Source organism: Brienomyrus brachyistius, chromosome 6, assembly GCF_023856365.1.
Source record: "Brienomyrus brachyistius isolate T26 chromosome 6, BBRACH_0.4, whole genome shotgun sequence".
NCBI lineage: Eukaryota > Metazoa > Chordata > Actinopteri > Osteoglossiformes > Mormyridae > Brienomyrus > Brienomyrus brachyistius.
The window spans coordinates 8,842,721-8,854,054 of record NC_064538.1 but is presented as its reverse complement, the minus strand read 5'-3'; positions in this window follow the sequence as shown (position 1 = coordinate 8,854,054).

Below are 11,334 nucleotides of genomic sequence, written 5' to 3'. Positions count from 1 at the left end.
TATGGATCATTGTGTTTTTTGCCCATTAACTTATTCCAAATCATTTTTCCCCGATGCTTAAGTATACATATGAAATGTCTCTAAATTATATATATACACATATTTGTGGTATAATAAAATGTCCCATATGCTGTATTTGACTGGCATCCCATCCAGGGTGTACCCCAGCCCTGTGCCCTGTGATGGACTGGCATCCCATCCAGGTTGTACCCCAGCCCTGTGCCCTGTGATGGACTGGCATCCCATCCAGGCTGTACCCCAGCCCTGTACCCTGTGATGGACCGGCATCCCATCCAGGCTGTACCCCAGCCCTGTGCCCTGTGATGGACCGGCATCCCATCCAGGCTGTACCCCAGCCCTGTGCTCTGTGATGGACCAGCATCCCATCCAGGCTGTACCCCAACCCTGTACCCTGTGATGGACCAGCACCCCATCCAAGCTGTACCCCAGCCCTGTACCCTGTGATGAACCGGCATCCCATCCAGGCTGTACCCCAGCCCTGTGCCCTGTGATGGACCGGCATCCCATCCAGGCTGTACCCCAACCCTGTACCCTGTAATGGACCGGCACCCCATCCAGGCTGTACCCCAGCCTTGTGCCCTGTGATGGACCGGCATCCCATCTAGGCTGTACCCCAGCCCTGTACCCTGTGATGGACCGGCATCCCATCCAGGCTGTACCCCAGCCCTGTACCCTGTGATGGACCGGCACCCCATCCAGGCTGTACCCCAGCCTTGTGCCCTGTGATGGACCGGCACCCCATCCAGTCTGTACCCCAGCCTTGTGCCCTGTGATGGACCGGCATCCCATCTAAGCTGTACCCCAGTCCTGTGCCCTGTTCTGGCCCCAGACCTTCTATGACCCTGATCAAGCTAAGTGGTTGGAATATGGAAGGATGCTTGTAATATATGTATATATATATATATATATATATATATATATATATATATATATATATATACTTGTATATAGTGCCATTATACATTACACAGTTAAAACAATCACTATGCAAACCTGCTTTACAGTAAACCCTCACAGTTTCTCAAAATTCCACAAACTGTCACATTTATTCTCAAATATCCCAGGGATATGCACTTGGACATCAGTGAAGTCTTTCACTTTATCTTCCCAGTTTTCCCTTGCAGTTTGATCCCACTGCTCGCCAGCTCCTAGCAGTTGGGCATCACCAAACCCCTGCAACAGCCTCTTGGTGGAGTAAGTTACACAATTCTGGCTGTAACGTCCTGTTCTGAGGGATGTCAGATGCCCTGTCACTGTGTTCCACTGAACTTGTATCTGGCTGTCATGCTTGCTTTTCCATGGATAGGAAGCTGCAGTCCAGATTTAGCAGTGATTTGCTGTGACTCACTGCTATATTTTTTTCAAGCTCATTTGTAACTGATAATTGCTGTTATAATGCAGTGAAAAAGATGTAACATTATTATTCTATCCAAACGTCCATGCAATTTACACAGGGTTTAGCTTAATATAAAAGTGATAAAGAAATGATGGGTTGGATCTGATCGGGTGTAATTACACACTGCGCAGATTATAAGGTGTGACTCTGACTTGTATGTTCCTTGTGATATGGCTAAAACATCCGGGGGCTTATTAATGATTTCATTCATTAATTCATTCATGAATTCAGACACAAGGCAATTCAAAGCGCTTTACAAAGGCAGAGTGATACATTTAAATGTATTTAATATCACATGGATAGGGTTAATCTATTTAAGAAAAGTCAAATTTTCAAGGGTGCATGAAATTACTGGGAACAGCTTCTTCCTCACGTTAAAGCGCAGTAGGATGGCAGTATGGGTATTAAATTTCATGTTTGCGGGGAAGTACATTTGACATCACTCAGGATTACTGTGCAGAGACCCGTAAACAAAACTGGAAATGAGGGGGATCATTTTAAACGTTGATTGGAATACTTAAAATACTTAAAAATTGACAGATGTGTTTGAGTCCATTTAAGGTGAAACATGCATTGACATACATACATTAAATGTAATTTAAATCAGCATTATATTATATTGGGGGCAGCGTGTGACTCTGTGGGCTAAGCATGTCTGCTTGTAATCAGAAGGTCACAGGTTCAAACCCAGCCTCAGCCTGTGGGTCCTTGAGCAAGGCCCTTAACCCCCAGTTCCCTGGGCACCGCTACAGGTGGCAGCCCTTCGCAGACAACTTCCTCTATGAAAAAAGAGCGAGTTGTGAGTTGTTGCACTTTATATAACCAATAGGGGGCCACTTCAACCACCACTGTGTAGCCCCCACCTGGATGATGCAACAGCAGCCTTCACCAGTACACTCTCCACACAGTAGCTAAGGGGCAGTAGAGAACTCACCTATTAGACATAGGGGCCAGATTTAACAGGGTCATACTGTGCATTTTTAGCCAAGACACTCTTATAAAATATGTCCATGGACCTTTTATGACCTCTGATAGTTAGGGCTTCAGTTTTACATCTTATCTGAAGGACGGCACCATTTTTACAGCACAGGGTCCCCATCACTGCACTGGGGCATTGGGATCCACACAGACCCCAGGATTGGCTAACTTGCTTGCTACACCATCACCTCTTTTAGCAGCAGCCCAGCTTTCCTAGTTGGTCTCCTAGTCCAGTACTGGCCAAGCCCAAAGCTGCTTAACTTCAGATGTATTACCTAGTCTGAACAGCAGGTGGTGTGGCTGCTGACCTTCCTGTGCCCCTCAGCTCCAGAGCTGGGATTTGAATTCCACCCCCACTCTGTGTGTAGAGTGTGCACTGTCTCCCTATGTTACACCGGCTTGTTACAGGCATCTTGATTTGAGGATAAGCTGATTTGGTATGGCTACGATCACGTAGGCTCTACATTATGTGTGTATTTCTTGACGATCATTGCACATCACTGTCATTTTAGACGTGTTGTTGCAGTTGTATCTGTGATGCATGAAGTCACAGCTCCACATTTATAGGGAAATTTCAGCAAAACGTCTTAGTCTCATTCATACTGTAAATGTATGTGCTGAGGACAGAGAAACTGGTATATGTTTCTTTATTTTTTAAAAAAGGTGATTTTGTGATTCCTTATTATACTTATGTGGTTGGTAAATTAATTAATTAGTGTCTTAATACTTATCAGACAAAATATTTGAATAATGAATTAACCACTAAGTTTCTTGTCTGGGATGGCCACAAACCGAGACTGTATGTTTACAATGTTTACTGTTAATCTGTTTAAGAAAACTTAAATTTGCAAATATTTTTCAATTACAAATACCAACAGTTAAGGCATAACTCTTGGTAAGTTAATTCATCTACACATCACAATTTTTCTCATATTTTCATGGGGCTCTTATACTCCAATCCACACCAACTTCATTTTCACTATAAGCATAAAAATACCTATCAGTTGAAATTCTATAATTATGGTTTCATAAGCGGTTGTTCCCTGCCTCATGCCCATTGCTTCCGGGATAGGCTCCGGACCCCCGCGACCCAGTAGGATAAGCGGTTTGGAAAATGGATGGATGGATGGATAAGCAGTCTCGTAACCACGTTCGTATAATATATACTGTACCATTTCACACGTTTAGCTATATTTTTCTTCTATAATGGCAAAGGTGGCCATAAGGAAAATGTCCACATGAATATAGCTGGTTACTTTTACCAACAAAACGTCGTGTCCTTGCTAAGCATGAGCTTGTCTTTTTTTCCACGCTGATACGGACCTTCTTCCCTAGACACATGCTGTCTGATTTATTACCCATCAGCAGCCGCCCTTAATATGCGCCGTCAATCTGTGCTCACTGCTTCCCCCTGGCGTGGCGACCAGGTAAAATCATCACCCGGTCAGGCAGGAAATTAATTATTGCAGAGTTAGCTAAAAAATACTAGGCAAAGCATCTTTCTTTGTCTGCATCTAATAACACTGTAAGCCTAAGGAGTTAAATTCCCCCGGATCACATCATGGAACGGGTTGATGGAACTCGAATATCAGCAAAATATGAACATCTGACAAAAGTAGGGCAGTAGTAGCTATTAGTGCCTGGCCATCAAAATATGATACGTAAAAAATAATGCAAGTTTTTTTTTTAATGACAGAACATTTTTTCTATAACAATCTAGATCCACACAAAACCTGACCCAGTATTAGGGTAGTTGGAAATATACTCTGTGGTACGGCAAGCATTGATGAATGGTAAATGTTCCGAGAGATCATCAAAAGACGTATATGCCATTAATTCACTCTTTCCAAAAATACTAAGCATCTTCCCTTCATGCAAATCAAGTCAAAGTCAAAGTAAACTTTATTGTCATCTCTGCTATATACTGTACAGGTACATAGAGAGACGAGATGACGTGGCTCCAGTTTTTTTCAGTGCAGACGAGAGAAAGACATGTAACAAATAGGCACGTGGTAAACAAAGTAAATAGATATAAGGTATACAAAAAAATATACTATACTCGGAGATAGAGGTAGAGGAGGTTACAATAGTTATATATGGAAAATGTGCAAATAAGTGGCAGAAGTGCAAAATTGCTTGTAGCAGAGTTTGTGTGTAAAGTGCAGATGTGCATGAGTCAATTTGTTAGCAGTCCAGGTGTGTGTGGGGGGGGGTAAGTGTGTTCAGGAGTCTAATGACTAGTGGGAAAAAGCTGTCCCGCAGCCTGGAAGATCGAGTCCTGATGCTGCGATAGCCAAATAATTGTTAATAATTATATATATTATATAAATAATTGATTTCCAAATAATGGAAACCAAGAATATCCTGATATCAACAAATGAACTGAATGTGAAGGTGAATGACACCACTGCACATTACGCTGTTGGTCACAGGAACATAAAGGGTTCAGTAAGGGTTTGTCCTACATCCTTTGGGGGTCGTTCGTTAAAAAAAAATGTCCAGAAGATGGCGGAAATGAGTAATGAATAGTTGTGCAACCAGTTTTCAGGTTCAAAGGTAGACACTAGAGAGGTACTGGTGGACTTCTCACTAGAATATCGAGTTTAAGTCGCGTGGTCCACATATTTTCAGGCTGCCGAAAAAGGTGCATTGGAATCAATATCTCCATGTGCAATTTGTCCTGCAAAGCAGAGCATTTTTAACTAAAAGCAGATTATTATGCCTAATGTACAGCATATTTTTATTTGCAACATAAACTTTGATGCATTAATATTTATATGTGACAAGAGGACAAATAAAACAGTGAGACGGATCTGGGAAACGGAGGACACTGAAAGGCTGGATGACAGTAGAGCAAGACAGCAGGTAAATCGAAAGGCAGGGGCACCGAGTGTTTAGCGGGGGACAGAACCTGCAGGCTGCTCCCGAAGCGTCCATTTGCTGGCGACGGGAGGAGTGAAAATCGGGATCGTAGGAAGGCATTTCCTGGGGCAGGGAATCAAAGAAGGGCAGAGGGCGAAGGAGTACAGTGTACTTGTAGCTATCTCTGCGGGGAAGTTAAAAAAATTATGTAACAGACATAAAAAATAATAATTAGTAAACTACAAAAACAGCTTTATTGTGAAGATTCACCCGCTTTTTCACTTTTTATTGAGGTGCAAATGAATATCACAAGTTGCTGTAATGTTATTTTAATGCAAGTATGCACTTAAAGTAAAAACAGGCTGTTACAATCCTATTCAGGGTTTCCCCTGCCTTGCGTTCTGTAATAGCGATTAAAGTTCATCATTAATTAACTTATTAGTAAATACAAATACCATCACCAAATACAGTACCGGTAACATAGAATTATGGGGTATCACGGCCACTACAATCAGCTCTTCCTGTCCTGGACGAGTAGCCGAGCAGAAAGTTGCCGCCGTCAGATAATCGTTTTCGCATGACAGTGGATCTGTAATGCGCGCCGCGGAGGATGACGCTCCAGAGAGCAGCGCAGGTCACGTAAATCAGCCGGCATTCTGCATACTCCATTAACAATGAGCCAGCAAAGATAAGTGTTCTTTTGAAAGGGAAAACTGTGACTAACTTGTCTGCAGAATAAATAACGCATAAATCGTGCATTTTACTTTGCGGAGAAATTATGTTCTTTTATTTAAAAGTGTTAATTAGTTTTATATGGTAATTATAGATTATATACCTGATATATAACTATAATATGACAATCAGGGATTTTATTAATTAGACTCAGGATTATTCTTCAATACTGAATTATTTTTAATAAAGAAAGTATGTAGTAATTAATGAATAGGATTTCAGTGGTTGTTTTATACAGATAACATTTTTATGATATTGCTAGTCTTTCATGAGTTCCTTAAGTGTAATGTATGTATGTATAAAATATCTACATATGGTTAAAAAAAAGTTTACAAAAGACATATTTAAAGTAGAAGGTTCATTAACTGTATATGGGAAAAAGTAGTTACAGTATGAGTGTTTCTGATACATAATTCCATCGTCATTTCCAATATTGCTCTTATCAAATATTTTTGATTGGGTAGGGGAACAATCTGCCTGCCCCTTGAGGTTAATCATGTAGCTGTAGGGTCAAAAATACCAAGGACAGGATGTCAACACAAAATATAGTCCACGTACATCTTGTTGTGGGTCAAGGAGACCCAGGAGACACTAGGTACAGACCAGTGCTGAAGAGGCAAAGTCTATCGTGGAGCAAGTGGCAGAGGTCCAGTAGGAGCTGTTTTGTACAGTAGGCAGCAGGCAGCAGGCAGTAGGCAGTAGGCAGCAGGCAGTAGGCAGTAGGCAGTAGGCAGTAGGCAGCAGGCAGCAGGCAGTAGGCAGTAGGCAGCAGGCAGCAGGCAGTAGGCAGCAGGCAGTAGGCAGTAGGCAGTAGGCAGCAGGCAGTAGGCAGCAGGCAGTAGGCAGTAGGCAGCAGGCAGTAGGCAGCAGGCAGCAGGCAGTAGGCAGTAGGCAGTAGGGAGCAGGCAGTAGGCAGTAGGCCAGGGGTGTCAACTTCCTGTCCTGGAGGGTCAGAGCCCTGTGTAGCTTAATTGTTTCTTTCCCTGTTCCCTCTCAAACGATTCAGCTCAAGAGCTTTGTGGCCTTGGCCTTTACTGAAGGATATTGAAATAAAATGTCAGCATAAAAATGCAGCATGTTTACTCACAAAACATGTTGTACAACATTTATAACGTTGCTAATGATTTCATGGGCACTGATTGATTGTGGGACAAGCTAGCTGAGTGGGAACGTTTTTCGTCTCGTTCAGAACCTTGTTACATCACTGTCAACATCCAGGTTGAATGTTGGCTTCGTTTCTCATTGGTGGAACAAATGGTTCTATCATCTATCTAGCTAATTACACTAAATGAGTCCCTGGGGGTCAGGGCTATATCAGCATCCATCAAGGAGTGAACTCTCATCTTTTCATTTCTAATGTTGTTTCATCCTTTCACAGTCCAGAAGCATTCAAGATATAACTGTTTTCATGACACTACCCTAATTATGGATGTGGGTTTATACTGAGGATTAAACAAGAATCTCAGGCACATCATCATATGATCCTGCTCTCTTCACTTGCCCATTTACCATTACAGCCCCACATTTTGGTAATACTCTCATTGTTTTGGTAATACTCTCTTTGTTTTGGTAATACTCTCATTGTTTTGGTAATACTCTCACCCATTTTATCAAGAGTGGCCAGCTTCTTTCTGCTGACAAAGTCTATTGTCTTTATGCTGCTTCTTTAGTTTCATTTTGACAGAAATGAATTCCAGCAACACGAAGAAAATTATTCTATTCTTCTTCATTTGCCCACATGATCATTAAGTATGTGGGAAAGCCACGTTTCATCCATTATCATGCATACTCCACGACTGATACATTAGTCATCTTATCACACAACATAGTGATGAAAAACATGAAACTCCTTTGTAAACTTCCAGAAACTCCTGTAATAATATTTTGAAATAATAAAATTCATCGAGTGTCAGCTTGTAGTCTTAGCACTCACTCATGTACAAATGTCACTACAATGCCCTTTAATAATGCTGCTATTAAAAAGAAACTAAAGGAGTCATCATCTTAAGTAAGTGGACAAAAATGTTATTCCCATTGTAAAAACTCGGAAACTACGTTAATACTAGACACATTGTGAAAATACAGATGATTTATTGGTTTATTAGATGTTTTAAATTTTGTGTATGGGAAATATGTAACTTTTAAAGGCTTTGTTGCAATTTGCTCTGTATTATTTTTTTTGTACAAAGTAGCATATGATGGCAGTATGTAATGCATAGTCAAAATTCCAATTGTTGATAATCTATATCCAGCTAAGGGTATCAGTAGAAAAACATGCAAAATGTTTCAGATTTAATTTAATGTTGAAAGAAAAAAAAAGGACTAATGAAGTTAATAATGGGTTTTGGGAAACTATACATTAATACTCTTTGCCCCAGGAGCAAAGGTGTATGAGAGAGTTTCATATGGGAGGCAAAGGTTTATTTTTTGTTGGAGGGTGGGGGTGGGGGGCGTGCAACCCCCTGTCCCCTATGCCCCTGTCCAGAAATCACGATGAGCCGTACCACAAAGAGAGACTGCTTCCAGTGCCACTCCAGCTCACTTTGGTTTTCCTCTTTAGTGGTTAGTGCTATAGCCTCATAGCTTCAGGGTTGGTGGCTCTGAATCTCAACTTTAGCTCTGTGTGCTGGACATTGCACATTCTCCCTCTGTTTATGTATCCTGAAAATATGCAGTGAGGTGAATTTACATTTACAGCATACGCTCTTATCCAGAGCAACGTCCATTTTTCTAAATTCAGGGACAGTACCCCTGGAGCAAGTTGGGGTTAAGGGTGTTGCTTAGGGAGCCAATGATGGTAGTGCCTGAGGTGGGACTTGAACCCATGATCTCTTGGTCCAAAGGCAAGCATCCCAACCACTCTCTGCCCCCAATGGTCACTTCAAACCACCTCAGCATGTTTTTTGGACGGAGTGTCGAAACCGTAGTGGCTGGAGGAAACACCACAATAACATGGGGAGAACATACAAACTACACAGCGGTGTGAGGCAACCATACTAACCACTGCACCACCGTACCGTGTGTGTGTGTGTGTGTGTGTGTTAAAATTGCCAATGTGTGTGGGTTTGCCCTGCTATGGACTGGCATCCCATCCAGGGTTTCCCTTCCCTTGTGCTGTGCACTTTCTGGGACAGATGCCAGCCTCAACAAGCCTCTGAATAGAGAGAAGCATTTATAAAAGACAGATGGATGAATTTATGGACCAACTTACAAATATTTTTAAAACATATTTAATTATGCCACAATAAAACATGTTGCAGTTATTTAAACTGTACATTTCACAATAAACACATTTATAAATAGCATCATTATTTTTAACTAAAGTTATTAACTTGTAATAACAAGTTCATGACAATAACTAAGTGTATGAAATCCTAATTAATGACCAAGTGGACTATTTGTGTGGGCTGAAGTAAAGGAATCTGAATCTGCATTTTCACAAGCGAACATAAAATTGGATCTGGTGCAACTGACCGTTGGGCAACCTAGATATTAAGACTGCTGACTTGTACACAAAAGACATGTTTCCAGGAGGGGTAACCCTGCCATTGCAACCTCGAGTGACACGCGTGAAGCGAATCGCCTCAGTAAACACCCAGCTGCATGAATGAGTAAACCCATATTTTGCTGAGGTTTCTTTACAATGCACTGGCCCGTCAGACACACAGTCTGTGCACTTGTACCTCATGTTATATTCAAGTGACATGAAGCGGTTCTCTGACAGCTCAGCTCGTACTTTGAGAGTAGTAGCATCAACTCCTTCCGGAACACTGCTGCTAAGCCTGTAAGCAAGGTACTTAAACTGCTTCTTATGCAGAATGAGACATATCATTTCCCCCCAGGCAATTAGCACATAAAAATGTAAGCAGTATTAGTAACCGATGGACAAGTCATCTATCCAATGAATGTAAAGTGATAATTGCACATTTGCTGCTTTCCCATTCTTTTGTGAACACTGCACACACAGATCTTATCAACTTTAATTTGTTTTCTCACGCCCTGCAGAGTTAGGTGAAGTAATCCAACAACAAAGATAAGTAATCTTCAATGTAAAAACTGTAAAGTGTAAAATAAATTATTGAGATTCTGTTTTTTTTTTTTAACTCTGAATTAAAGGCCTTTTCTTTCAATGCTGAAAGAACTGCAATTTGAATGCTACTTACAAAAAACAAAATGAAATTGAGAACGAATTTTTTGGCTGCTGTGTGGGAAATTTCGTCTGTGTGTGCCTCATTGTTTGGGGAAAACGTGTGATGCAAAGGAGCATGAAGACCTATGACATTTTAAATGAATGACCAAGCCTACGTCCACATTTTACTGTGTGAACAGAGTTGTCTATTATACATATTGCTACACGTCCACACAGAACCAGAAAAGGCTGCGTGAAGGACCTCATCAGGCTCTAGTCATAGAAGTGTTTTATTACTATGGTAACATACGACACTCCAGAATACAGACAGGGGTGATCGGCACATTCTTGGATTTTAACACGTAATGCGGAAAGTGTAAGCTGATAACGCTGATTCAGATTCATCAGTTGTCACAGCAGTGTCAAATATGTTCGCATGAGAAGTAATTTTATCCTTACCGGAACGAAATTAAATTGTTGAGAATATCCGATCGCATATCACTTTTTAACTTATATCTTAGTATTTATACACTTCGAGAAAATATTTGCACACATCAGAACGCATAGCCATTTCAAGCAAACGCATTTTGGTTACGTAAACATACATTTTACGCTGCAGAGCCCTTTAAACTCTAAAGAACAAAGCTTACAAACGAAACATCTTAACCTTCCTTGGCTCGGTTACTGGGTATTAAAGAATTTATCATTTATACGTCACGAGGGTAAACTTTTACAATTAAAACGATTAATTAGATCTCTTAGCTCGTCCCCACCCATTTTTTAAAATAGGAAAACAAGGTTAGTCGACTCAACATGAGATGGTAATGCTTTTATTTACTAATTTGTTTACACTGTTAATTTTTATTTCATGTCAGTTACTATGTATCTGACAAGTATCTCAGGGATGCGGGTTGCTGAAGTTATTATAAAGTTATAAAATGAATTATAGCGAATTAATATGGGTATGATCTAGTGTACGGTTCAGTGTTTGTTAATTTCCAAGAATTAGCTATTAGCTGGACAAACAAAATACGTTGCTCGGACAGCTATTTACGAGAAACGGGAAATAACCTGGTGCCTTAATGTTAGTAAGGCTGAAATGCATTTAAAATAATTCATAAAACAAAATTAGCCACTGAAAAGCAAGAAGGCGCGCCGTTTTGGCGGATGCGGCTCGCGAGCGTCCTACGCCGCGCTCCTCGAGCTTCCTTTTCTC